At 48.2% G+C, this 26,218-nt stretch overlaps 1 protein-coding gene across 17 annotated transcripts in view; it reads right to left on the bottom strand.

Moving 5' to 3' along the window:
• The window catches only part of PLEKHA6 (pleckstrin homology domain containing A6), a 137,694-nt gene that overhangs the window by 55,547 nt on the left and 55,929 nt on the right, over window positions 1-26,218 (bottom strand). The window contains exon 1 of one of the 17 annotated variants that reach the window (XM_067729328.1): window positions 25,076-25,184. The exons of 15 other annotated variants lie outside the window; for them this stretch is intronic. The gene's annotated coding sequence lies outside the window, so the exon portion shown is untranslated. Of the gene's footprint in view, window positions 1-18,804; window positions 19,034-25,075; window positions 25,185-26,218 lie in introns of those variants that run through there. One more of the 17 variants, XM_067729327.1, reaches the window with a different exon arrangement.

Genomic DNA, 26,218 nt, shown 5'->3' with positions numbered 1-26,218 from the left:
ACCGTGGCTTAGAGAGGGGAGGGGAGACGATCTCAGAGGAATGGAAGAGGCACTCCCAGACCTAGACGCTGCCTGGAGCCCAGGTAATGGAAAGAAGAACTTGGGAAGAAAAGGAAAGTGTGGGGGGGGGGGGACCAGGTAAGGGACACTGCTGGCCCCTCCCCTGTCCCCATGCCACGCAGTAGCCTTGAAGGAAGACTAGGCAGGGTTGCTAAGACAAGAAGAAACAGACGCTTTGGGAGGAGGGTAGAGGGGAAGAAAGGAAAAGGGATGCTGTACTGGTCCCGGTCAGGACAGAAGCCAGTCTTGGTAAGTGACACCTGAGTAACAGGTGAGTCCGCCTATGCCTGTTGGAGCATATGAACACCATCCTGCTGCTGCCCCTTGTGGCTGGCCTGGGAATAGCTCTGGCTATATACTTGGCAGGGCCCAGAGCAAAATAAAAACGCAGGGCCCCTTGCTCAAAACTTAAGAAGTTCAGGATGGTTACAGAAGGACATTAAACCAAACCCTTCTGAGGACACAGGGCAACTGTGCAGGCTGTATGCCCACGAAGCCCTCCCTGCCTGGGAATACCAATTCCTCTGGGCTGCTTCTCCTGGGGGTGTGAGGACAGAGGGTGGCTAGTCTTACGTGTGGCTAACTCTTAGTACGAGGCAGAACACGGAAAGTGGCCGGCTCCTCTCCCAGTCCCGACTTCCCCCTCTTTGTTGGCTCACATGCCCAGAAGCTTGGCATCTTTTGCTCCTGTCCCACTGGGTCTGGTGGCTGGCACCTCCCCCTTATTGTGCCTGGTTTCTGTCTGCCTGTGGGCAGCTTAGCCGGAGGAAGCACCACAGCTGAAAGCCACGGGGGTTGGGTTTGCCTTATCTCTCAAGACTGGCACAGGGAGCACGCTGTTCCTACCCAACAGACCCTCCAGGGCTGCCTACCATTACCATTATGTCATGGAACCTTTTTCCTCCCAAGAAAGAGGCAGGGGGACAAAAGGGTTCCTGGCTAAGAGGGGGTAAAGTCAACAGTTCTGCTTTGGAGACAAATCAGTCTTTCATTTTTTTGTGCACGCATGAGTACACACCACACACACACACACACACACACACACACACACACACAGAATCAGCTGAGAAAATTCCGTCTTAGCACCTCCTCCAACGAAGCCAAGAAACTCTTGTCCACATTCCCTGCACAAGTCTGACTTGTCATGAGAAGGTGTCTGGGTCAAAGAGGCCTAATATTTGGAGGGAATGAGGGTCCTGAATGGGCAGTTGGGGGCAAGGGGACAAGAGACATCTAAACCCAAAAGACTGGTTCTCTCTCTTCCTGGATTTGTTTTGCTCCCAAATGACAAACTTTGTCTTCTAACACGTTGAGTCCCCGCCAACTCTCTGCTCCACCCCCACCCCTTGCATCCTGCCTCCCACCTCTCCACACCTGACTTGAAGTAAGAAGAATAAAAGGCAAAAGGCACAGCTATGCCCATCTCCTTTGGCTGTGCCCTCCCTGCCTTCCCTCTGGGCTGGTCCCAGCAAACGGCTGTGAAGGGGTGGATGGTGCTTCTGCCCAGAGCTCCTGAGCCCCTCTCCGGAGACAATGGCTCAGGGAGAGGGGGAGAGCAAGACTCCAGCTTTGGTTTGGTGCAAGGTGGCCACACCAAATGGTTTGGCCACACCAAACCATTGTCTCTGCATCAGGACAGACAATGATGTGTATTTCCGGCTTCTGTGCCAAGTAGTTCATACCCCTTAGACTAAGACAACCCTAAAGATTTCCTTCTAATAAATAGGAATGATACCGAAATCTGGCCCCAAGCTGAGAATTTGTATCCGGTTGTAACAAAAGCCCACTCTAGCTGATGGAATGGGAATATTGGTGCTCTCTTACCTGCTCCAGAGCCACCCAGACGAATATACAGCAGACAGATAACCACTCACTCACCGGCTCTTCTCTGGGGTCCCCTCTGCTCTCGCCCTGACTCCTTTCACACTCAGGAACAGGGAAAAGGTTCTCCTTTAACACTCACCAGGTCCCTGGTGGGTAGCAATCATTAACAGCCACACATGCTGACTGGCCTTAACCCCTTCAGTGCCGGTCGCCTCCAGTTGGCTGATGGACAGCCCTGTCCCCTCTTCCCAGCTCTGAGAAAGTGGCAAGTCCCACCTTGGTGCCATCCACCTGAGTAATGCTGCTGCCTCCCATGTGGAAAGCAGGAGCCCTCTAGTCCCACCCAGGCTGCCCCGCCTGATTGGCGCACGCTGGCAACCTGAGGTGCTGGGCTCTGGCATGATGCCCAATTGGATGAGCCCACATTATGAAATATTTGCCTAGCAGGCCAATAGAGGAGCCAGGATCGGGGGGAGGGGATGATATTTTTATTTGTTCCTGGAGGAGGGAGAACAGACAAAGGTAGTCAGAGCATCCCTAGCCCTGGGCCAGGAAACAGTGGGAAGGTGGTCTTCAGGTCAATGTATGTGCCTCTAGCCTCTCTGTCTAGGTACAGGGCACAATCCTGGAAGGCTCCTAAGCAATTTCAGCTCCTGGCTGTTTAGCCACGGCGTTTCTTTGCCTTAATAATTCCCTGACTCACCCAGGAGTTTGGAGCTAGGAACTGTAATAGAAACGAAGATGGAAAATAACTTGACAGGCAAAGGATTGCTCGTAACTGCACAAACTGTGTGTCACAGGTGGTCTTTTTTATATTTCAAAGCTGCAGGAATAATTTTGCATCTTTGGAGGATGCAGAAGAAAGGTGAGCAGGAATGAGTAGAGTCAAATCACCTCTTTATCCCTTTAAAAATAGGCAATTGATTTGGGGAAATCTAAATCCAGCCTAGAAGTATGTATCTACATGTAGGACACATGCAAATCTATGCAGATATGTGCAAATGAGCAGCTCCAGACTTTTCAGAGTAATTCCTTGCCAGGATTTTTCTAGTTTGAGCAAGAAATCAGGTAGTCTCCAAATCCAATAACGAAGCATCTCACAACAGCATAAGGATATCAGTAGAGGGAGCATATAGAGGTTTATAAACATATTTATGGAAAATTCACTACAGAGAAAGCCTTGAAGTACAGTCTAGTAGAGTTTTTAAACCATGATCATAAACATGATAGGCTATACAGGAGAATGCAAGCGCCCTCTTTCTCCGCACCCACGGTTAATACCCCCTTCTCCTTTCAGGCCCCAGTGGGTGGTCAGGCTGCTCCACTTCGTGCCAGTCTGAGTCTAGTAGCTGCACCTCCTCTCACCACCCCTGGTTCCTGTTTGTCAGTAGTCCAGTCACTGTGGCTCAAGACCCTGGCTTAAACCTGCCAGGGGGCCTTATCTTATCTCCTGGGCTGCCTTCCCAGCGGCCTGATGGCTGGTTGGCCCTGGTCTCTTAAAGGGGCTGCATGCATTCCCACCTGCTCCATTCACCCTCGAGAATACCCCAGAAATCTAGGGCTGCACTGCCTGTGGAGGGTCAGGTTCACCATACCACTCCCTCCTCTCACATCTGGCTGCAGGGCTGCTACATATGATTTATTAACTTAAAATGGGAAAAGATGCTGATGTTTTCACATGCTTTTAAATGCTTATCATATCATGTAAAAGCCCTGCATCTCAGTATGTACAGGTTCCTGCTCTGTAAAATGGAGTTTTAAAGGGGGAGAGGGGCTCAGGGTAAAAAGTCAATATAGAAAAATCAGTTGTATCTCTATATAGTGGCAGCAAACAATGAAAAATTGAACTTTTAAAAAGACTACTTATAATAGGGTAAAAAATATGAAATATTTAGGAATAAATTTGACAACAGATGTGCAAGACCTATATACTGAAAACTAAAACACTAGCGAGAGAAATTAAGTAAAATCTAAATAAAAGGAGAAATATACTGTTTGTATGGAAAAGGAGATTGTTAAAATATCAATTCTCCACTTATTTTCCTATAGAGTCAATACAATCTCAATAGGTTCTTTGTAAAAATTGACCAAGTGATTCTGAAATTCATATAGAAATGAAAAGGACCTATAGTACCCCCAAGAACTTTCAAAAAAGAGAATAAGGTTAGAAGAATAAAGAATAAAGTTAGAAGTCTTAGATTACCTGACTTCAAGATTATAAATCTACAGTAGTCAAGACAATGTGGTATCAGCATAAAGATACATGTACAGATAAATGTGACAGAATAGAGAGTCCAGGAATTGACCAATTGACCATGCATATATGGTCAGCTGGTTTTCCACAGAGGTATAAAGGCAATTCAATGTGGGAATGAGAGCCTTTTCAGTACATGGTGCTGGAAAACTAGAGGTCCATATACCAAAACCCAAAACAAAACCCCTTGACCCTACCATTAAAAATGAACTCAAAATGGACTAAGGCCTAAAATGTAGGCGCTTAAACTATAAGATTTCTAGAAGAAAACACAGGAGAAAATCTTAGTGATTCTTGGTTTGGCAAATTTCTTAAATACGACACAAAACGCACCAACTTTAAACAAAATATCAAGAAATCAAACTTCAGGGACTTCCCTGGTGGTGCAGTGGTTGGGAATCTTCCTGCCAATGCAGGGGACACAGGTTCAAGCCCTGGTCTGGGAAGCTCCCACATGCCGTGGAGCAACTAAGACAGTGCGCCACAACTACTGAGCTGGCTCTCTAGAGCCCATGAGCCACAACTACTGAAGCCCATGCACCTAGAGCCCATGCTCCGCAACGAGAGAAGCCACCACAATGAGAAGCCTGTGCACCGCAACGAAGAGTAACCCCTGCTCACCGCAACTAGAGAAAGCCCACGCACAGCAATGAAGACCCAACACAGCCAAAAAGAAAAAGAAATCGAACTTCATTGAAATAAAAAACTTTACTTTTCAAAGGATGCTGTTACAAAAATAAAAAGGTAAGCCATAAACTGGAGAAAATATTTGCAAAACGTGACATAAAACTTTCATCTAGAATATATAAAAAACTCTTACAACTAAATATTAAGACAGCAAACACAATAATAGAAAAAAGGTGGGCAAAAGATTTAAACCGACACTCCACCAAAGAGGATATACTATGTCAAATAAAGCACATGAAAACATGTTCAACATCACTAGTCATTAGGGAAATGCAAATTGAATCCATAATAACACTACACACACACACCAGAACTGCTAAAATTAGGACTAATCATACCAAATGTTGACAAAAATGTAAATGACCGGGAAGTCATACCCTGCTGATGAGACATTTTAAATGGTACGTCCACTTTGCTTAACTTTTTAACTGCCAAACTTTTCCATACAGTTGAACATACAACCCATTGATTCCTAGGTATTTACCTAAAAGAAATGTAAGCATATGTCCACACAAAGACTTGAGCAAAAATATTCATAGCAGCTCATTTGTAAGAGCCCCAAACTGCAAAAAACTCAAATGTCCATGAATAGGCGAACACAATATGTGTTACATCCATACGACTCAGCAATAAAAAGAAATGAATTATTGATATACATAACAACAGGGATGCATCTCAGAATAATTGTGCTGAATGAAAGAAGCCAGACCCCTTCCCCCCAGATAAAAAGTGTATACCGCATGATTCCATTATACAAAACCCTTACAAACGTAAAACGAATTTATAGTGGCAGAAAGCAGATCGGAAGTTGCGTGGACACAGGGTAGAGAGAGGGATTTCAAAAAGGCGGGAAGAAACTTTGGGGAGTGATGGATATATGTGCATTATCTTAATTGTAGTTATGGTTTCAAAAACTGCATCAAATTTTACCCTTTAAATAGTTTATCATAAATCAATTATACCTCTATAAAGCTATAAAAAAGAAAAGTCTTCAGTTGAGACATAAAAAAAAAAAAAAAAACCCAGCACCTACTCCTGGACCTCACCCATTATGGTTTTTTTTTTTTTTTTTTGCGGTACGTGGGCCTCTCACTGTTGTGGCCTCTCCCATTGCGGAGCACAGGCTCCGGACGCGCAGGCTCAGCGGCCATGGCTCACGGGCCCAGCCGCTCCGCGGCATGTGGGATCCTCTCGGACCAGGGCACGAACCCCTGTCCCCTGCATCGGCAGGCGGACTCTCAACCACTGCGCCACCATGGAAGCCCCCATTATGTTTTATACTGTGATAAATGTAGGCAAGTGAAGGCGGGGTGGGCAGGGATTCCAGCTTTTCCTAGTGACCCACTTTAATCTGCTGGTTAAAGACAGGGATGGACGTGGCTTTGAATCAGCCTCGACTCCTCTCCTGGATTTAGGTCAAATAATGTGGCAGACCTGAATGTGGCCTTTATAAAAATAAAGAATTATTTGTTTTATGACAGAAAGGAAAATATCAGGTAAAACCCTGTACAGTTCACAAAGCCCTCCCATCACTATCTCACTTGATTCTTTTATGGTCTTATGAGGTTAGCAGAAAAATATTAACACTCTCATTTTACAAAAAACAAACAAACAACAAACAAAACTGAGGCTCAAAGAGGTAAAGGGTCTTGACTAAGATAACCCACCTCCTACATGGGAGGCAAGGCTAAGCCCAGAGTCTCTTAACCTCAGTCTGGAGCTCTTTCCTGTTAACACGCGGTCTGCCCGCAGCCTGGCTGACACCCCCGCCTGTCCCTCAGCTCTGGCTCCGCTCCCAGAGCTGTGGAACATGAACCAGCATCATGGTGCTCACCCCACACTGGGTGGATGCTTTTCTACAGCACAAGTGACAGACCCAGAAGGGGTCCCAGGATGGATGAAAACAGGGGCAGATCTAGGGTCAGAACAGGCTCAACTAAGGGGAACCATGCAGTGTTAAGACAGGGGAGACTGGGAGGGATGAGGGTATCTAAGGATCTAATCAGATCACACATCTAATGAGAAAAGAGGGGGGAAAAGCCAACCAAACACCACTCCCAAGGCAGGAAGTCTGGTGGGTGTGGAAGCAGCTGGAAGCCGTTAGAGGGCTCCAGGCCTCTGCACCCCTCCTCTCCCTCCTCTTCTGTCCCCCACCCTCCCTCCTCCTCCACTCTGGCCAGGGCCAGGGCTGGCTGGGAGCCCCACCCCTCTCTCTCCCTAGTTCTGAGGACAGGATGACAGGAGGGAGGAAACCCACTCTGCAGGGCATGGGGGCACACAATGTAAGAGGCATCTAAAAATTCAATGATCGAGATTGATAATATTTTAATGTAATATTTTTTGGAATAAAAATTAGTGCAAAAAATCCATGATGAATGAAATATCATTTTAAATAAAGACCAGATCAGTATTACTCAATTTCCCTTTCGCCTGAGGCTCCAACATTGCTTGGAATGACACTGGTACTTATCCTGTTGTTATTGAAAATGTTGATGTTTTTGTTCTTCGTGAAATTTTTGCACTGATTTTGATTTTTGAAAATATCGCATTAAATGTTATTTATCTTGATTACTGAGGTTTTTGGCATCCTCTTAAATTGTGTGCCTAAGGAGAGTGCCTCAGTCACCTCACCCTAGTCAGCCCTGCTCAGGGATGAGACTGGGGGGACTGGGAGGGAAATGGGGAGACTGGACAAGGCCCAGAAAGGGCCAGAGAGAGGGCCTGCACTCTTCAAAAACCTCAGTGCATGAGGAACAAAGAAAGGCTGAGGAATTATTCCGGATTAAAGAGGAGTAGAGACATGCTCCTGGATTAGATTCCAATGACATTACTAGGGCAACTGGTGATTGTCTATTAGATAATAGTATTGTTTCAATGTTAAGTTTCCTGAATTTGTTGATTGTACTGTGTTTATGCAAGAGAATAGCCTTGTTTTTAAAAGGAAGAAAAGATAATGAAGCAATAAGGGTCAGAGGGTGACAGCTGCCTGAGAGCTACATGAAGCCAAATGCCCCTCTCTCTCCCGCCTGTCTTTCCTCCGATTCCAGGCAGTCCCAATAGGGACCAATGGTGATGGCAGGAAGTCTTGTCCAGAAGACTAGTTATTGGAGGGCTGGTTGGACATTTTCTTCCCGAAACAAGAATTAACCTTGACAACTGGCACAGAAAAGAAAGGAAATTAACACCTACCCAAGGCATGACACCAGCACATTCTCTGCTGAACCTCCCGAGATAGGTACTGCTGTCCTGTACCTATGGAGGAGGAACCTGAGAGGTCAGGTAAGCAGCCCAGGGCTACACGGTTCGGAAGTGGGAAAGCTGGGATCAGAGCCCAGGACACAGCCCAAAGCCAGGTCTTTTCCCACTTCAAGTTTGTTGTGCAACTTGAAATTCCCTTCTCGTGCATCATCCTACAAACTAATCCTTTAGTTTATTTTTGCTGAGTTGAATCTGCATTGGCTCTGGAGTCAGACTGTCCCAGTTCCAATTCTGACTCCACCAGTTACTACCTAAGGGGCTTTGAGTGAGTGACTTAACCTCTCTGTGCTTTCATTCCCCTATCTGTAAACAGGGATAATATAAACTCCTACCTCAAGGGTCTGTCATAGGATTAAATGAGATTATACAAGCAGAGAATTCAAGCGAGATCCTGGCACCTAGTAATGTTCAGTAAATGCCAGTAATTATTATTAACTGTCGGCCTCTGTCTCGAATCATTCATTCACTCATGGGAACCCATGGCCTAATTTTTGACTACAAAACCCCTTAGCACTTTGACGCGTGAAGATGAATGCTTAATAATTGCTCCTAAAGAAGTTATCCATCAAGACGGCGCTTTAGATATTCCTCAGTCTAGTCTGTAATGCCTTTAAGCCACCACCCACCTCAGATCACTTGTGATCATCTGAGGCTGACCCCTTACCCTTAGGAGCCAGAAAAATCAACACCTAAGAATCTCAAAGAGGAGGGAGGTCTGCCCTATCATACTCTGAACTAGGAGGGAGATTTTGTTTTTCTGTGTCATGTCACACTTGGAAGTTAAAAAGCAAGTCAATTCTAGGGACTACATCACTGGGCTGAAGGAGTTGTCTGGGAAGACCCAAGTTCTAGTGCGTGTACTGCACCCATCCAGCTGTATAATGTGGGCAAGTGCTTGCCCCTTGGGGCCCACTGGGCCTGAGCAGGGAATTACCTTGCCCACAGAGTGAATGAGAGGACAAAAGAGGCTACCAAGTCCTGAGCACTTCAGGTTCCTTGAGAAAGCTCCTCTGGAGCTCTCTCCCTATTTTACAGTCTGGGACCAGCTGAGGAGGACCCACAGCATGAGAAGGAAAACAAACCAACAGCTTATGCATCTGGGGAGCTGAAGAGGGGCAGACCAAGGGCAAGGTGCCCAGAGGTCAAGCAGCGGTCAGATTTAGCCAAGATGGTCCTTCTGTGACAAAGGCAGAGCCGGAGCAGGGCAATTTTCTAACTATAAACAGAAACTCAAGAAGCCCCAGGCCACACACAGGCATGTGCGAGGATGAGGGTAAAGCTCGGAGGACACCGGGTATTGTATGTAGATGAGAGGACTTGTGAAGTGGCAGAAAGGGAAGGAAGGAGGGTGAGTGAATGTGGGTGCACGAGGATGCAGGGGCAGAGCCAGGTCTGTGGGGCCTGAAGCTTACACAATTTGGGCAGTTCTTATGAAGAAAAAGACTACAAGTACAAGTTAGAGGGAGCCTTGGAACGGGCTGGCGCGAGCGGGAGGCTGAAGCTAAGCTGCATCGCTTCCCAGTAAACTCGCCCCCACGTCTGTCCGTCCGTACCTCTGAACACAGGCACAGCTCACACACCTGTGTTTGTCTGAGCCTCCCAGCCCCTGCCTTGGCACTGTTTCTCTTTCCCATCTCACAGCGCTTTGCCTGACCTGATTTTTTTTCACGGCAGAGAGCACGAAATAGAGCCCCCATGCCCTGGAATTAAATTTCTCCCCACCTCAGTGCAATGGGTATTTGGATTTTGTGCCACTCCCCAAACCCCCTTCCAGTGCATTGCACCATCAGCGTCGCCACTGGGGCCACATCTCTCCCCACCCTGCATACTTTGCTATGGGTAGCTCCACCTTCCCCACAGGGCCCCGCCAAGCTGCCAAGAGGGGTAAAACCGCAGCCCCCCCGGCCGCCTGGCCCCTGCATTCCAGCCCTGCGCCCACAGTTTGACCTTCTCTGCGGCTGCTGCAGATGTGTTCTGTGTTCCAGAAATAGCTCAGCTCCTGGGTCCCTGCAGGCCCTCCCTTTCCTCCGCCCAGAGACACTCCCACCTCACAGGCTCCAGGGGAGTCAGGCAAGAGCAGAGGGAAGGGCTCAGTTCTCCACTGCCCTCCCACCCCTCCCGGAGCAGAGCCAAGTGGGGCCTGCCCTTCTGGCCATGTCTGCATTACAGTGGATGGAGGTGAGAGTTTGGGCAGAGGAAGGCATGAAGGAGGGACAGCTCCATGAAAGGCTTAGACAACTTGACCCCTCAATGTGTTTCTCTTCTCTGGAGTTCATCGGGATGAAGGGCAGCAGCCAGCCAGAAATGGTTCCAAATCCTATATACCCTGGCCCAAATCCCTGTCTCCTCATGCAACGGGATGATTTCACAGTCACTGATTCGATCCTAACCTAAACAAGATGGCGGGCATTGGTCCTCCTCACAAGTCCAAGATGGAATGGGGGACAGTGGCCTCAATAACATTATGAAAGACTGAATTTAGAAACAGTGACGAGCTTTTAGGCCTGAGGCTTTTAGATCTTGACTCCCTAGTGTCTGATGGAACGATAAAATCTTTCCTGAAGGACTTTACTAAAAGGCTAGAGTGTTAACTCTGGGTAGGCTGGGGGCCTGAATGGCCTTCAAGATTCGGGTTCCACGCCTTTTCCACCCACGGGGAGCGGCAAGGACTCCGCAGCCATGCCCTGGCTCCTTCAGTCACACTGCCGTGCTACCTACTAGGCCTTGCCGGCCCCCATAGCCAGACGGGAAAAGAGCTGAACAAAAGAGGCCAGGGGTGTGTAAACTCTCCAAACCAAGCTCCTCTAGGCTCGGAGGTCCAGGAAAGGCTAATGGTGATAGAAAGTACCCATCCCTTTCTAGAAACTGCCTCTCCACCTTGATACCCACGTAGTTACGGTGGTAACAGCCATGCTGCTAAAACCTGACACTACTCTCTTGGTTATAGGTAGCCACCTGACCCCAGCTCAGCCGAAACACCTTTCCAGGGATGGGAATTGGGATTGAGAGGAAAAAAAGAGATCATTCTTTCTCCAGGTAACAGGTACACGAGGGAGCTGCTGGAGGCCATCTTTTCCACCCTGTAGGCTGACCACGGAGCCGGAACGGCTCTGCAGGGAGAAGAAACTGAAGCCAGCACACGGAGAGGAGCAAAGGGCAAGACCATACTTGCGGCATTTAGCTTCTTGGTCTAGTTTGTTCCTGTGGTCCAGCCATTTCTCTGGCCCTTACAATAAAATCCCCTTTGGAGCTTAAGGTGCTTTGAGCAGTGCCAGTAACGTACTCAAAAGTCCTAACTAATACCAGGAAGAAGAACAAGATGACTTCTGGAGGACCCAACGTCTCAACTCTGCAGATGTGGCTGCCATGAGGAAGAAAAGGAAGGTGAAAGGAAGAGGAAGGAAAAGGACCAGGGAGTTGGCGCAAGGGCAGCAGAAAACGGTGCTGGAAGACCTTGACTGGCCTAGAAGTCAGGCTGTCTGAGAGGACAGGGTGGAGGTAAGAGTCAGAGAAAGCAGATAAGTTTGCTACTACCCGGTTTAGAAATGCTCCCAGGATGTCTAGGGGGAGTGGGCAACAGAAGTGGGGGCCATATGGGTGAACTAAGATCCCTAACGAAGGTGGCAGACCAGCCCTGCTGATGGATGGGCCAGGGCGCTCAGAGCCCGCAGGCTAACACAGCTTTGAGACACGTTCCTGGAGGACATCCGTTATTTGGGGGAGAAGAAAATCTTGTATCCTCTCTCCTGCACTTCCCAAAGCAAATGAGGGTCCTTTGCCACCTTAGAGGCTCGCAGTTCTCTCAGACCAAGGGTTCTGATCTGCCCCTCAGGTCTTCTTTAGAAAAACCTACTTTCCAGGCAGCAACTCCATGAGCTAATGGTCCCTTTAAGAAAATCTTCCCCCACTCTGTCTCTAGTTGTCTGGAGCAGATGTTCCTTGTTCCTATGGCAACGAACCTACCACCCTTCCTAATGGGTAGAAGGACACACACAGCCCAGACCACTCCCCAACCAGAGCGGCTGGCCCAAGTACTGCTTTGAGTTCACTGACAGCAGGACAGCACAGGACACTGTGGACTCCTGTGTGCCTGCATAGTAAGAGTTCAAATCTTAGCTGACCTACAGATGACCCAGAAATGGCAGCCACCATCTGACAGCACTTAGAAGGTAGGGGGAGGGGTTTACCTATGTCACTGCCCAGACAACAGACCAACGTCTGTCTTTCCAATAAAGTGTTAAAAAGCATGTGGTGTATCTTCAACAAACTGAATTAGCTCTTCCTTTGACCTTTTTTTACATCACTAATGAAGACCAGTGAGACATCCCCCCACCCCGACTGAATTCTCCTTATTTCGAGCTGCACACCACCCTCACCCTCATCTGGAGTTTGTGACCCTCCCAGACAGTCCTTCTCTCAAGATGGGTCCCTACTCAAGGCGAGCCTTCTACAGCAGGTGGTGGGTGGGGAAGCAGGGAGCCCTGTGCGTTCCATCGGTTCTGCACGGGGTTGTTTCCACTGCAGGTGATGCTTCTCTCACTAAATCCAACTTGACCCCGTTTGTTCTTGGCTCTCACAGCCCCCACGGAGCCAGCTGGATTCTTCTTGTAAGCCACAAAGTTGACTGAACTTTAGCTTCCTCTCTTCTGAGACTTTAAGCTTACTGGGATCCCAGAAGTCAAGGTATGAACAAGAACAAGCCAGTAAATGATCCCTATCAGATGTGCAGGAAGTGCCTTCCTAATCAGGGAAGATGCCAGAGTCAGAGCTCCCCACCCCGGAGATGAACAGACCTGGACTGGAATCACAGCTCATCTCTGTGACTGGAATCCACTTACCAACCGAATGGCATTAGACAAGTTACTGATGCTCTCTGAGCCCTAGCTTCCCCACCTGTAAAATGGGAATGCTAATTCCACCTGGTAGGATTATGTGAGGCAATATAGAGCTGCGATGCCTTAATAGCAGTCCCAAATCCACAAATATCTGAAAATCAAAAGTTTTTTCCTAACTCAACAGAACCCAACCTGACCTGAACCTAGTTAGTAGCAAAGCATGACCTGAACGGGCATGAGACTCTTTTTAGCCTTTATTTATCCTACTTGTATGACTTTTTAGATATATCTTGCTGCAGAAATATTAGTATGTGTGATTTTGGAGCTGCTCCAGACCCTGCTGGAGGTTTTTATGTAACACACAGTGTGTGTGACATGTTACCATTCTGAAATCCACAGGCCCCAGGCTTTCCAGATGAGTTGTAGAGCTGCCTGAGCTCTTCCTCCAGCCCCTGAAGTCAGGGGTTTCAGGAAGCTACTAGAGTTACTTAAACTAAAGATGTTGACAAACATTTAAAGCATTTGCCTCATCACAATCTGAATCTCTCCTAGGTCCCTGGGTTCCTGCAGCCTGGAGCCAGCAACCTGAGACACAAGTTGGCATGGGGTAGGGGAGAGGATCCAAAGACCAGCCCAACAGCCTGTACAAATCGGCTGCTTTTCCACCCGAACAGAGCTAGCAGAGGCAGTGTGTTGTTGTTATTTGATTGGACTTCAGGTATAGACATGCCTGAATATTCCAAACATGCCTCCAACTCACCACCTCACTGGGCTTCCAGCGCTCTCTCCACTCTACCACCGTCCCACAGCTTCATCTCTGCTACCTACTCCCTAGAGGCATTCCCAGGGGAAGAAATGACAGCGCCTCGGGGAATGCTAAGGGGTAGAGGGGGCCAAAGTGTGTGGGGAATTGGGCTAAAGGAAGGAAAAGATGCTGAGTGTGAGGGAGATGATGAAGATGGACACTCTGGATGAGAAACAAATATCTGACACACAGTGGAACAGGTTTGGCATGTTTCTCCTGATGCTGTTTCACGGCCCCAGGAGGCTTTGAAAATAGGAAAGCAGTCCTGGCCCATAGCTGTGAGCAATATTGGGCAACTGTCATTCTCAGCTCCCTTGGCTCTAGCCGTCCATTACAGGACTTACTGATGACTGTGAAGGACTTGACCTGTCCCAATGCACTGTCGTCCAAGTGGGCATCTCAGTTCTGACCCTGGATCTGCTGTCTTGAAAATACCCATCTCATCCTGCTACCTCAAGCCACTTTTCCAACAGACATGCAATTGCTGGACAGCAGACCTGCAGCTCTGAGAAAGGCAGGAGACTCTCCTCTTGGAGTGATAAGGTCTACCTATCGGTCAAATGGAGAGTTGAGGCATGTAGAGTTGAAGAGGATGGTGGCAATCAAATTCAACCCCCTCGCTTCACAGATGGGAAATCTGAGGCCCAGAGAGGGACTGAATTGCCCAAGATCATGCAGCCGATTGAAGACAAAGGTGGCCCTGGAGTCCGGATATTGCTTTCCATTGCCTCACCGCGACAAGGATGGGAACATCTTTGAGGTCCCAGTCATGCTCTCGTTGACCTTTACAGTCAGAAAAAGGTATGCTGAATGGTTCTCACCCTCTGCCCTTTCGTCTTGAACATCTCAGAAGAGATCCTAATTTCTAAGAATTTCACTGTACGCCTTGACTCTGTGTCCCAATCTACCCAAAGTTAGGACAAAATCCTTATGAAAGCCCCCTTGGGGAAAGCCACTGTCGCTGGTGACCAGAGATGAGCTAAGAGAATCACTGCCTTGACACACGATTCACTTGTCCCAAACCTAGGTGGAGCCATCAGAGGGTCTGTGGAGGGGCCTCCTGTGCAGGAGCACCTCGGGTGGTGGAGATCTTTCATCTGCACTTCTTGGATTCTTTTTCACTTTTTCTTTCCCCCTCCACTGGTTTGAATAAGTCTGTGGTGTCTGCCGTCATTCACGGGTTTAGGCTTTTCTGTAGCACTGTTCTTAGGGGTTGTGCTGCTCTATTGCCCCATCACCATCCAGAAACCTTTGGGAGAGGAGAATTTAATGCACCTAGGCTTGGTCTTCCAGCTCAGAGGCTAAGGCTCCCCTCTTGCCTTTAGTAGTTTGTCCTACTTCTCCCTCTGTCCCAGGAAAGCTTGAGGTAAGAGTCTGCTACTCACTCCCACAAACTCAACAGCCCAAGTAGGATCTCCACTGCTTTCCCAGGCTAGGAGGGCTCTTGTTTCAGAACATAAAATTGGGGTGGAAAATCAGAAAATTCTCTCCTACTAAGAGGCTTCTAGACTTTCAGGAAAAAAGGGTCCTAGAACAAATCTCAAAAAGAGCATCTAGTTCAATTTCCAGGGTGATTTCAAACTGACTTTCCTCTAAACGCTTTCTCTCCTACAAGTCTGCACACATGTGCACACCCAACCACATGTCTCAGTCTGGCAGCTGGGGCTGCCTGGGGATTCCCACATATTTGTTGCTATTCCAGGCCTGACTCTCCAGAAGGTAGAAGACCCAGACACTCTAAGGCCTCCAGGAGCCTCCAGATTTAGAAAAGCTCCAGCTGATATTCTTGAGAGCTCAAGAAGGTCCACCATTTCAAAAACTGCTGGCAAGAGCTTTTTAATACCTGTGTTTCCAAATGATTAACACTGGACGCCAAGACCTCAAATGTAAAATATACCTCTTGCTGCTCCCATATTTCAAACTACAAGTCCTCTCTGTCTTTTCCAAGCATAAGAGATGACCTCCATCATTTCCCAAAAATGACTATAGGAATAGGAACCAGCAAGGCCTGATCCCAGAGCCCCTCAGAGAAGGGAGAGTCTCAGACTTCCTGACAAAGAGGACAAGGAAGTGAGAACACATTCCTCTGCCAGTGACCTTATCCTGGAGGCAGAAACCTCCCACAGTGTAAAAATGAGGAAACTGAGACTCCGTGTGAGTTTGTCATGGCCCAAGGACCCACAGGGAAAGAACAGTGGTGACAAGATCAGAATCCAGGTTTTCAGAAATCTGCCCCAAAGAGCCCTTATCAGGGAGATAGAGTCTCATCTGTTTGAAGCAGATCCTGCCTGGAGGCAAGATTTTTTGATTTCATAGACCAGTTAAATTTCAAAAAACGAAATGTAAGGAACCACTGTAAAGTTGCCAACTCTTTATTTTGCCAAATAAGGACATTTAAAAAGCCTAGCTACCATCCACTCTCATCATCAGCTCATGAAAAGAATAAGCAAGCCATAACCTCAGAATAAATATTTGAGTACATCTCCTGCCTCCGAAAGTAACCCTTTAAACTGAATACATTATGCTTCCCGAAAAAAATTCAGTATGCTTCCCCTTTTTTCTCATTTCATTTTGGACTGGTGAAAACTCTGTCACAGACCAAAATTTGATAATCACTGGGACAGATGACCTCTCTATGTCCCTTTTAGCTTAAGCCTAAAAATGAAGAGAACAATCCTAAGCTTTGGTGATTCAGACCTTTCCAGGAATCCTGAGCTGGTAAATGTGGAAGGGAGGGGGAATTGACAAGCATACTGTTCTCTGCTCATGTGAACACACTCTGTCCACTACAAAGAACTAAGCAATGCTCATTAGTTTATAAATCTAGAGTTCAGTGAGCATCCACCACCATGTGGAGCCTCCCAGGTTTCCATGGGTCCCTGGATTTTACAGTCCCCTTATCTGTTCAGATAATCCAGGGAGAAGAAGGAGGAAGACAATCTTCCCCAAGTCAAGAATTATCTAAGAGATAAAGGCGGCCACTGCTGATTGGTAGAGAGCATCAGATCAGCAACTAACATAGATGCAGACCCACTGATGCCGTTTCAGTTGCACAAGTAGGAGCCCAGAGAGGACTGACTCCATTCCAGGGAGCAGTTTTTCCAGGCTGCCTTCCACAGATGATTGCTTCTTGCTCAACACTCTGATGGAGACAGTGTGGGGGGTGAAGAGGCGGAGGGAAGTCGAGACAGTACTGTGGTATAGGGGAGACACAAAAGAGCACTAGATTAGGAGTTGTATCTTGATCCCAATCCCTGTCCTTCTGCCGACCAACCATGAGTCCTTTAGCACCTTTTGGCTCCAGTTTCCTCATCTATATTGTGGGAATGATATTCTGTCTTCCTGACAGGACTGCAGTTAGACTGTGAGATCCTTGAGGGCAGAAACAGGTCTCATCTGTGTCTGTATACCCAATCTCTAACACAGTACCTAGGAGAGAATAGGGCTTGGTAAACATCTGCTGAATTGAGCCAATGTTTCAATATATTGAATCTGCAGAATAAGAGAGTGTCTCTGAAAACACACTCCAAGCTGGAAAACCCTACACAACTGAATAAAGTGAAAGGTTATTATTATCCGTTGGCCAAACTGATGCATTGCACCATCTACCAAGTATACGAAGACACTGGAATTCTATTTGGAAGTAGCAGGTGATGCAAATAAAAAATAATTTTTTTAAATGCCCATAGTTTCAAAAGTGACCAGACTATACAACCTACTAATTATATTGCCTAATAAATAACTGTGTGATTGCCTCCCAGACTCTACTGCACTCTATAATTTCTCGGGCTGAAAATGTGTTTCTACTGTGCTTGCCCAGGCCACATCACCTCTCATCCCTCTCTCTCATTATATTCAGAAGTCGGTAGGCAAGCCCTGGTTCTCTCACCTACTTCAGGTTGCACCTATGTTGACAGCTGAGGTCCCTGCTGGCTGCAGCCTGGGACTGTATCAGAACCTAAGACTCCCTGGTCCCCTCTCCTGGGTCTGTTCCATCCATTCCGTGTTCTGCCTCCAGCAGACTCCACCACACCCCTCTTCCAATGCTTACCGCACTGCCCCAAATCTGCTTCTCAAAAGCCGCCTCCAGGCCCTTGCCAAGTCACATTCAGCCTGGCCCATCCGCCATTCCTGCCGGGTCCTGCCTCACCGCATGTGCTGCCCACTGGGCACGACTGCACAGACAGGTCTTGGCAGCGAGGCCAGGCTGCCCGCCCACCGGCCCTTGTACGAGGTAGGTCTCTGAACTCTGCTCCTGCCACTGAGAAACACCACACAAGCCCTGGGAAGACAGAACCATATTCAGCCAGCCTGACTCACCAATCACCACCCCATCCAAATTTGTGCTTTCAGGAAGGGCGCCAAGCCCCCACTCCGCGCCCACCCCAGGCATTGGCCTCCATCCTGCCCAATTCCGAGCCTCTGAGACGAAAGTGCTCCTGGCACTTGTCTCTCGTAGCTTTGATCTCGTTCAGCTGGTTCAAGCTAATTCCACACGGAGACCATGCTGGAATCTATACTGGTTACATCTTCCCACCACGCCGCAGACTTACAGTTAAGCTTTACCAGGAGTACTTCCAAACGCCTGCAAAAACCAGGGCTGGTTCTAGGGACATTAGTCCTCTGGACACATACCTCCATGTCACTAGGTTCCCTCTGCAGCCCCTACCCCCAAGTGAGGAAATATTCACATTCTAGAAGTCAGAAATTTTCTCTAATTTTATGATTGGAGACCCTCAAGGAAGATGGACGTTCTTGGGACATTCTTATTTGTGAGGAGATAAAGAGGGGATAAATAAAGAGAAAGTGTTAAAAGAAGATTTGCTTTCCAAATACAATAGCAAATGCTCCCCACACACACACACACACACACACACACACACACACACACACACACTCCCCCCCCCCCCACAGACACACCTCCCTCCCTCCCTCCCTCCCTTTCTTTCTCCCTCTCTCTCTCTCATCCCTCTTATTGTGAATTATTCCTCTTTGCCCAGCATGTGCATCCTTCCCCCAGGTCCTCCCCACTGAAGTCTGGGTAACCCCAGTTCTTCCTAGCCCAGGACCCCAGATATTACCTTCCATGCTGGAAGTCAGATCCCAACTGGAAGACGCAGACTGATGATTGGGAAGGAATCCTAACAATACTCCCGACCCAAGAAAATTGCCAAGAGTGGCTGCTGCAGCTCCCGTGAGAAGGAAGGAGACGAGGAGAGGGCCCGGGAATCCAACATTCCCCCAGCCTTGCAGGAAGGCTCTGGTGTCAGCTCGCTCCCTGCTCTAGCATTGACTGAAAACCAGGGGAAATTCTCCTGATAAAGCGGAGTCTGAAATCTGAAACTGCAGGTTGGCTGAGTCCTATATAAATACACTCACACCCCCGGCTCCTTGGGTCTGATGGCTTACCCGCCCTCGCACTCCCCTCCCTCCCCACCCAGGCTGCAACTTGGTAACATCAGACAGCCCTCTAGCTGCAGCTCCTCCAGAAAGCCTGAGAGGAGAGCAGAGTGGAGGCATGCAGGCCCAGAGAGAGACCTGTCAGGTGCTGTCCACAGTCTCTCCCAGCCCCAACCCCCTGCAGCTGTTCTAGTCCAGGTGCTTAAGTGACGCTCAGGGTCATGGCATTGAGGGTGATGGGTAAGTTCGGTTTAGGAGCAAAGATTTCTAGAGTCTTCCTCCATATCAAGGAATAACATTCTCCTAAGGATTAGTTTCCAGATAACTGGTCTGGTATATACTCATTGCTAACCACACCTTCCTCTCCTCTTCCAAGTTTCTGCATCTGGCTCTTGTAGCGCCACCCCTTCCTTTATGTTTCACCTGTAACAGAATCAGGCCAGGTGAGAGTGGGAAGGGAAATCTGATGACAACTGGCTCATTTTGCAGATGAGGGAGCTGAGGCCAGGAAGATGAAACGGCTTGTCAAAGCTAGGCCGTGACTCCCAGCCAGATTTGGCATCTTGGGTAGTAGAATGGAAAGAGAAGGCTTTAAAAGTCAGATGGAATATGCTTTAACACAACTAGGTTCTCACTTGAACCACTGATTGTGAGAAAAATCACTTAACCTCTCTGAGCCTCAATTTCCTCATTTGTAAAATGAGGCAAATGATTCTACATGAGAGAGTGACAATTATCAATACATAGATAACAGGCATAAAGCAGTAGGCACATAATAGGCATTCAGTAAAGATCCACTGTGCACCCCTCTGTCCACGACTGCACACTAGCTTTTGTTGGCTGGCTTCTGACTCAAGAAGGTAACTCTAAATTGCCTTTAGTACTTACTGTTCCTCCAGGTGTTGGTTTAATGTTTCCAGTTCATTGTCTTTATGTCAACCTATTAGCATTCAGAGCTTACTTTGAACAGTGCTCAGAATGCAATGCTTCATTTCTATAAAGGAAAATCTTTGATCTACAGGCCAAGGTCATAGATTCGCATCGAAGCCCTCCTTGCAGATGTCCCTCACATCTCCGCCTCCAGGCTCCAAGTTTCAGTCCCCCGAGCCCAACCACACACTGAGCATTTCCCCAAGGGTTACTGTTCTTGGCCTTAAACTCACATCTAAAATCAAATTAAGCTTCACCACCCACTGACTAGCTCTGTTATAGTATTGATATGGCGCAGTCTCCAAGATATAGTAAATGCAGATAGCGAGGGGCAGAGCAATTCACTTCATATGCTACCATTTGGGTTAAGAAATGATTTGTAACTATCTCTCTATATTTGCCTAGAGCAGAGGTCAGCAAATTTTTATGTAAAGGGTTAGATGGTAAATATCAATATTTTCTGCTTCGTGGGCCTTATAGTCTCTGTTGCAGCTACTCAATTCCGCCTTTGTAGCACAAAAGCAGCCACAGAGAATATGCAAAGAAATGAGCATAAACAAATGATCATAGCTGTACTACAAGAAAACTGTACTTGTGGACACACTTAAATTCCATACAACTTTAATGCATCACAAACCACTTATTATTCTTATTACTTTTTTAGCCCTTTAAACATAAACACAATTGCTGGCTCATACAAAATTAGGTGGGGGGCCAGATTTGGCTCGTGGGTCATAGCCTAGACTGCCTTAGAGCATCTCAGGAAGGACATACCAGACAATGGTAACAGCGATCACCTTCAAGGAGGGCGCTGAGGCTAAATCTGAGAGGGGGCAGGCGGGAAACTTTTCACTGAATACTATTCTGTACCATTTGAATACTGTAACCTATGCATGTTAAAAAACCAGTCAATTATTAATGGGCTCCCCATCTAAGTTCTCTTACTTCTGTCAACGTCAACATTAACTGTCCCAGGCAACAAGGCTTATAGCTACAAGATCAGCTTTGACTCTCTCCCACCACTGTCTCTCACTCCAACAGTAATCAGTGTCCAAAATCCATTGGCCCAGTTCACCAAGTGCCTCAGCCCAGAACTAGCTATCTACTTCTCTCACACACACCCCTACTATTGTCTTTACCACTCAGCTGTTGTTTCATACAGCCTTGTACCCTTAACTGACTTTTTACTTGTGTAAAGCTTATTTCCAAAAGAGACACTGAAGCTTTTTAAGGACTGGGACAATTCCTTGCCTTCCCCCTTAGCTCCTACACCAGTGCCTTGCACCTAGAAGGAATGCCATAAATGGTTGCTTGATTGTTAATCTCCCATCCTGCTAGAGATGGTTTGGAATACAGGGAAAAGACCCACCCAGAATAGAAGCTGGTTCTGGGACATGTGGCAAGGCAAGAGTGCACGCAAGCCTTTGATGGTAGTAAAGAACATATAGGGAGAGGAAAGATGTTAGAGTCAAGGCTTGATCCAAATGAGAGGGGCTGTGCTTTGGAGAAGGCAGTCAGGAAGCTCCAGGGGAAATTCCCCCTAATTCTGATCTCTCATGCATTCGCCTTGTAGTGTAGGGAAAGCCCCTGTCCTCAACTGGGGAATTCTGGTGATCCCAGAATCAGAACCTCCCACATTTAGGAGAAGCAATCTCAGCACAAAGCAGTCTTCCCTTCCACCCAATGCAGGAAAAGCTCTCTCCAGCACTTGGAAAGATGAAGGTGCCACGTGAACTCCCGCAGGGGCAAGACGCTCACTGCCTTGAAGGCGGCCTATCCCCCTATTGGAGGGCGCCATCATCACACTTTCTGCCTCCACCCGTTGTTTCCAGTTCTGAACTAAACAGTTAGAGACTTCCTGAGTGGGTTACAAAAACTAATGATAATTGCCAAGTATAATAGAGTTTTCAAATATTTCTTCCTTCCAAGATGTTCAAAGGGTTTTTAAAGACATAAAATCATTGGCTCTTTGGAACTGGAAATACCATTTGCTCAAAAATGTTTATGGGGGCAATCCCACTACTGGGCATATACCCTGAGAAAATCAAAATTCAAAAAGAGTCATGTACCACAATGTTCATTGCAGCTCTATTTACAATACCCTGGAGATGGAAACAACCTAAGTGTCCATCATCGGATGTATGGATAAAGAAGATGTGACACATATATACAATGGAATATTACTCAGCCATAAAAAGAAACGAAATTGAGCTATTTGTAATGAGGTGGATAGACCTAGAGTCTGTCATACAGACTGAAGTAAGTCAGAAAGAGAGAGACAAATACCGTATGCTAACACATATAAATGGAATTTAAGAAAAAAAAATGTCATGAAGAACCTAGGGGTAAGACAGGAATAAAGACACAGACCTACTAGAGAATGGACTTGAGGCTATGGGGAGGGGGAAGGGTAAGCTGTGACAAAGCGAGAGAGAGGCATGGACATATATACACTACCAAACGTAAGGTAGATAGCTAGTGGGAAGCAGCCCACAGGGAGATCAGCTCGGTGCTTTGTGACCGCCTGGAGGGGTGGGATAGGGAGGGTGGGAGGGAGGGAGACGCAAGAGGGAAGAGATATGGGAACATATGTATATATATAACTGATTCATTTTGTTGTAAAGCAGAAACTAACACACCATTGTAAAGCAATTATACTCCAATAAAGATGCTAAAAAATTAAAAAAAAATGTTTATGGAGGCTTCCCTGGTGGCGCAGTGGTTGAGAGTCCGCCTGCCGATGCAGGGGACACGGGTTCGTGCCCTGGTCCGGGAAGATCCCACATGCCGCGGAGTGGCTGGGCCTGTGAGCCATGGCCGCTGAGCCTGCGCGTCCGGAGCCTGTGCTCCGCCACGGGAGAGGCCACAGCAGTGAGAGGTCCGCGTACCACAAAAAAAAAATGTTTATGGGGCTTCCCTGGTGGCGCAGTGGTTAAGAATCCACCTGCCAATGCAGGGGACACGGGTTCGAGCCCTGGTCCGGGAAAATCCCACATGCCGCAGAGCAACTAAGCCCGTGCGCCACAACTACTGAGCCTGCGCTCTAGAGCCTGTGAGCCACAACTGCTGAAGCCTGCACACCTAGAGCCTGCACTGCACAAGAGAAGCCACCGCAATGAGAAGCTCGCGCACCGCAACAAAGAGTAGCCCCCGCTCGCCGCAACTAGAGAAAGCCCGCGCCTAGCAACGAAGGCCCAACGCAGCCAAAAATAAATACATAAAATAAAATAAATTAAAAAAATGTTTATGGAATGAAATTGAATATAATCCCTGCTTCCCAACAGGAAAGCCTTCAGGGTTATGCTGTAGAATAGATTGCTTTATTTCATTATGGGAGCAATGATCACAATCACCCATGGCAATGTGGGTCCTGAAATCCCATTTTAGGCCACAGCAAACTGTGATTAGAGGAGTTAGTTAACTGGCCCCAAGGCGCAAGCTAGTAAGCAGTAAGGCCAAAATTCAAAGCTAGGTCTGCCCAGCTTCAAAATTCAGTCTTCCCTACAGTCCAAAGTTTCCATGACACTAGACCATCTCTGCTAACCCCACCCTGTCTTTGAAATGGGCAGAAATGATTACTTCCATCATGACCAACAGAAACATACAGCCATCCTGCAGTCCCTCAACGGATTCCATCCTCCTGAGACACTCGGGCCTTCCTGGGACGGAGGAAAGGAGACCAAAGACAATCCAATGCCAGGATGCCAGCATCCCAGAGATACCCAGGAGCAGAATGGGAATGGCATCTCTCTATCTCACACATGGTGCACAGTCCCGTGGTTCCCTACAGCCAGTCTTCACAGGGGCCTGGCTCAGGGAGCTGTGGCGTTCGGGAGCCCATGAAGCATGGCATTGTTTGGGCAGTACAAACACAACATTTACCTGGCTCCTGGCACCTTTCCTCTGCAGCCCTGCTTTTGGTAAATATTTGGCTGGCTCACCCAAGAGACGGCTGGGGCCTCTTTGTCCCACATCCCAACAACCACAGTTCTAGGAAGATGAGCTGGAGAGGGCTGAGGATAGGTAAGAAGAATCACACTTACATCCAGCCAGTCCCCCAGTCATCAGCAGATGATTACCAGCATCAGTTTGCCTCTAGCACACCCTCTGAGCAGCTCTGAAATATTTGCGGCTAAGCTCTTAGCCCATTATCAAAGCTCAGCTTCAGATCCCAGAATGGTTCCTAATTGTCCATTTGGAGTTCACAGCGCTGAGTGATGCCCTCCTCCAGGCAATCGTCAGAGCTCCCTACCTGGCTCTTTCCAACCTAACGTGCAGGTGCCTGGAAAAACACCGGTTTGTTCTGCACCTCAGAGTACCTACTTCCAGAAACATGCACCTTGGGCTCATCTGGCATCAGTGACTACCTGGACACTGGGGATGACCCTCCCCATTTCTCAAGAGGGCAAACCACAGCCAGGAGTTTGGAGCCCGCACAGGATGTTAAGACTGGAGACAGAAACAGGTCCTGAGCCCTGCATCTCTCCTCAGTCCCTGGAGAGAAAGCACCCACTCTCTCTGATGCTCTATAGTCCATACTGGCCCAAGGAAATGCCAGGAGGTTCTACCTCCGTCGCCCCCATTCTCAGGTGGTTGTCCTCGAGACCTCCACCTGGCCTCTGAAGCCACCCACCCCTTTATCTATCATCTCCCTGGGAGACATGGTCATTAGCAGAGAGCACTATGTAGGTGTCTAATTAAGCAATCAGTGGCAAATGCAAAAACCTGTTTAAGTCACCCCACAGAACATCCAGCGGGGATCCTCTTACAGGCAACTCCCTCCCCCGAGCTTCCTGGAAGGTCCCTATTGTTTGCCTGGAACAGAAAAGTGTCTGATTCTGCCCTCCTCCTTATCTGCTGGCACTGACTTCCCGGCCTTGGCACAGCTCGGGGGTGCCATTCACATGGAGCACAGTGTGAATGGTGCCCCCAGAACTGTGGGACACAGCCGCCCCAGGTGGGTGGGAAAGTACAGGTCCCCAGGTGCGAAGGACAGGGTCTTCTGAGAGGGTGTCTGCCTACCTGGCCTCTTTAGGTGTCCCAGAGCCATATCCTATTTTGGGGTCTGGGCTCAGGAAGCAAGGGGCCCTCCAGCAGTTGGGTAGGAAGGTGGCAGAGGTGGAGGTGGGCAGCGTGAGTGGCTCAGCTGCACCCCTCTCACCTGTCTCTGAGTCCTCTCTCTTTTCTGCACTGTACGCTCACCTGTTCCTGTTTCACCCTTTAAATGGAATGTTCCACTTGCCCTGGAAGCCCGGGGGGAGGGGGAAGGGTTGGAGTCCCTGTTCAGGAAAAGCTTTCTTTTTTAGAGATTGGCATCTCTGGGATTCCACCAGATACTGCTGCAGACGGCAGGTGGAGGAAGGGGGCGAGGGCAACAGCCGAGGAGGACCCTCGGAGGACAAGACAGGCTCAAACTCGAGCCCGCTCCCCTGAGCCTGGGGTTGGTTTAAGCTGGAGGCTGGAGGGGGGCAGACACCGCAGCTTCCTCCCTCCTAGCAGAGCCTCTTCTCAGGTGTCCGATGGGCACCCCGACAAGCAGGGGTGAGACACCCCCCAACCTCTTCTCCTGTGCCCATCGCTGAATCATACCTTGTTCTTCTTCTATGCCCTTCTCTCCCGGCTGAGAGACCTTTATCAGCCTCATCTCTCTTACCTTCACAACGGAGCAGGAGGGTAGAGGGGCCTGTCTTGATGCCTGCAAGCTTTTCCAAGGGGCAGTGCGTATGCCGGTACTGGGGGTGGGGAGGCACAACAGCACCAAAGAGACAAATCCAGGGCTTCTAATCCCAGGGGGCTCTGATGACTCTAACCCACACCCCTGGAGGTGGGCACCTATATTAATGCTGGCCGCAGTGCCCTCCCGTGCCCCGGGGCTCTGCCGGCTTGGCCCAGAACCCTGGCGCACATACTTGTTCCACCAAGATATGTGGGTTCTCTTCTGACAGAAATGGGAGAAGGACTTTTCTTTCTGTCCAGGTTTTTTCCAACTCCTAGGAGACAAACTGTACTTTGCAGCAAGAAAGATTTAGGTTAGACACCAAGAAGCACTTGGAATGAGTGATAAGAGGACGTTTAGGACTCTGCCTTTGTGCTTTAAAAATACAGCCAATTTCCTCCCTGTAGGGTACGGTTTAATGCCTGTTTTCATCATGTTACTCTCTGGCT

The sequence above is a fragment of the Pseudorca crassidens genome, chromosome 2 (genome assembly GCF_039906515.1).
Source record: "Pseudorca crassidens isolate mPseCra1 chromosome 2, mPseCra1.hap1, whole genome shotgun sequence".
NCBI classification, from domain to species: Eukaryota; Metazoa; Chordata; class Mammalia; order Artiodactyla; family Delphinidae; genus Pseudorca; species Pseudorca crassidens.
The sequence above is the reverse complement of the archived record's forward strand: the minus strand, read 5'-3'. Positions and strand labels throughout refer to the sequence as shown.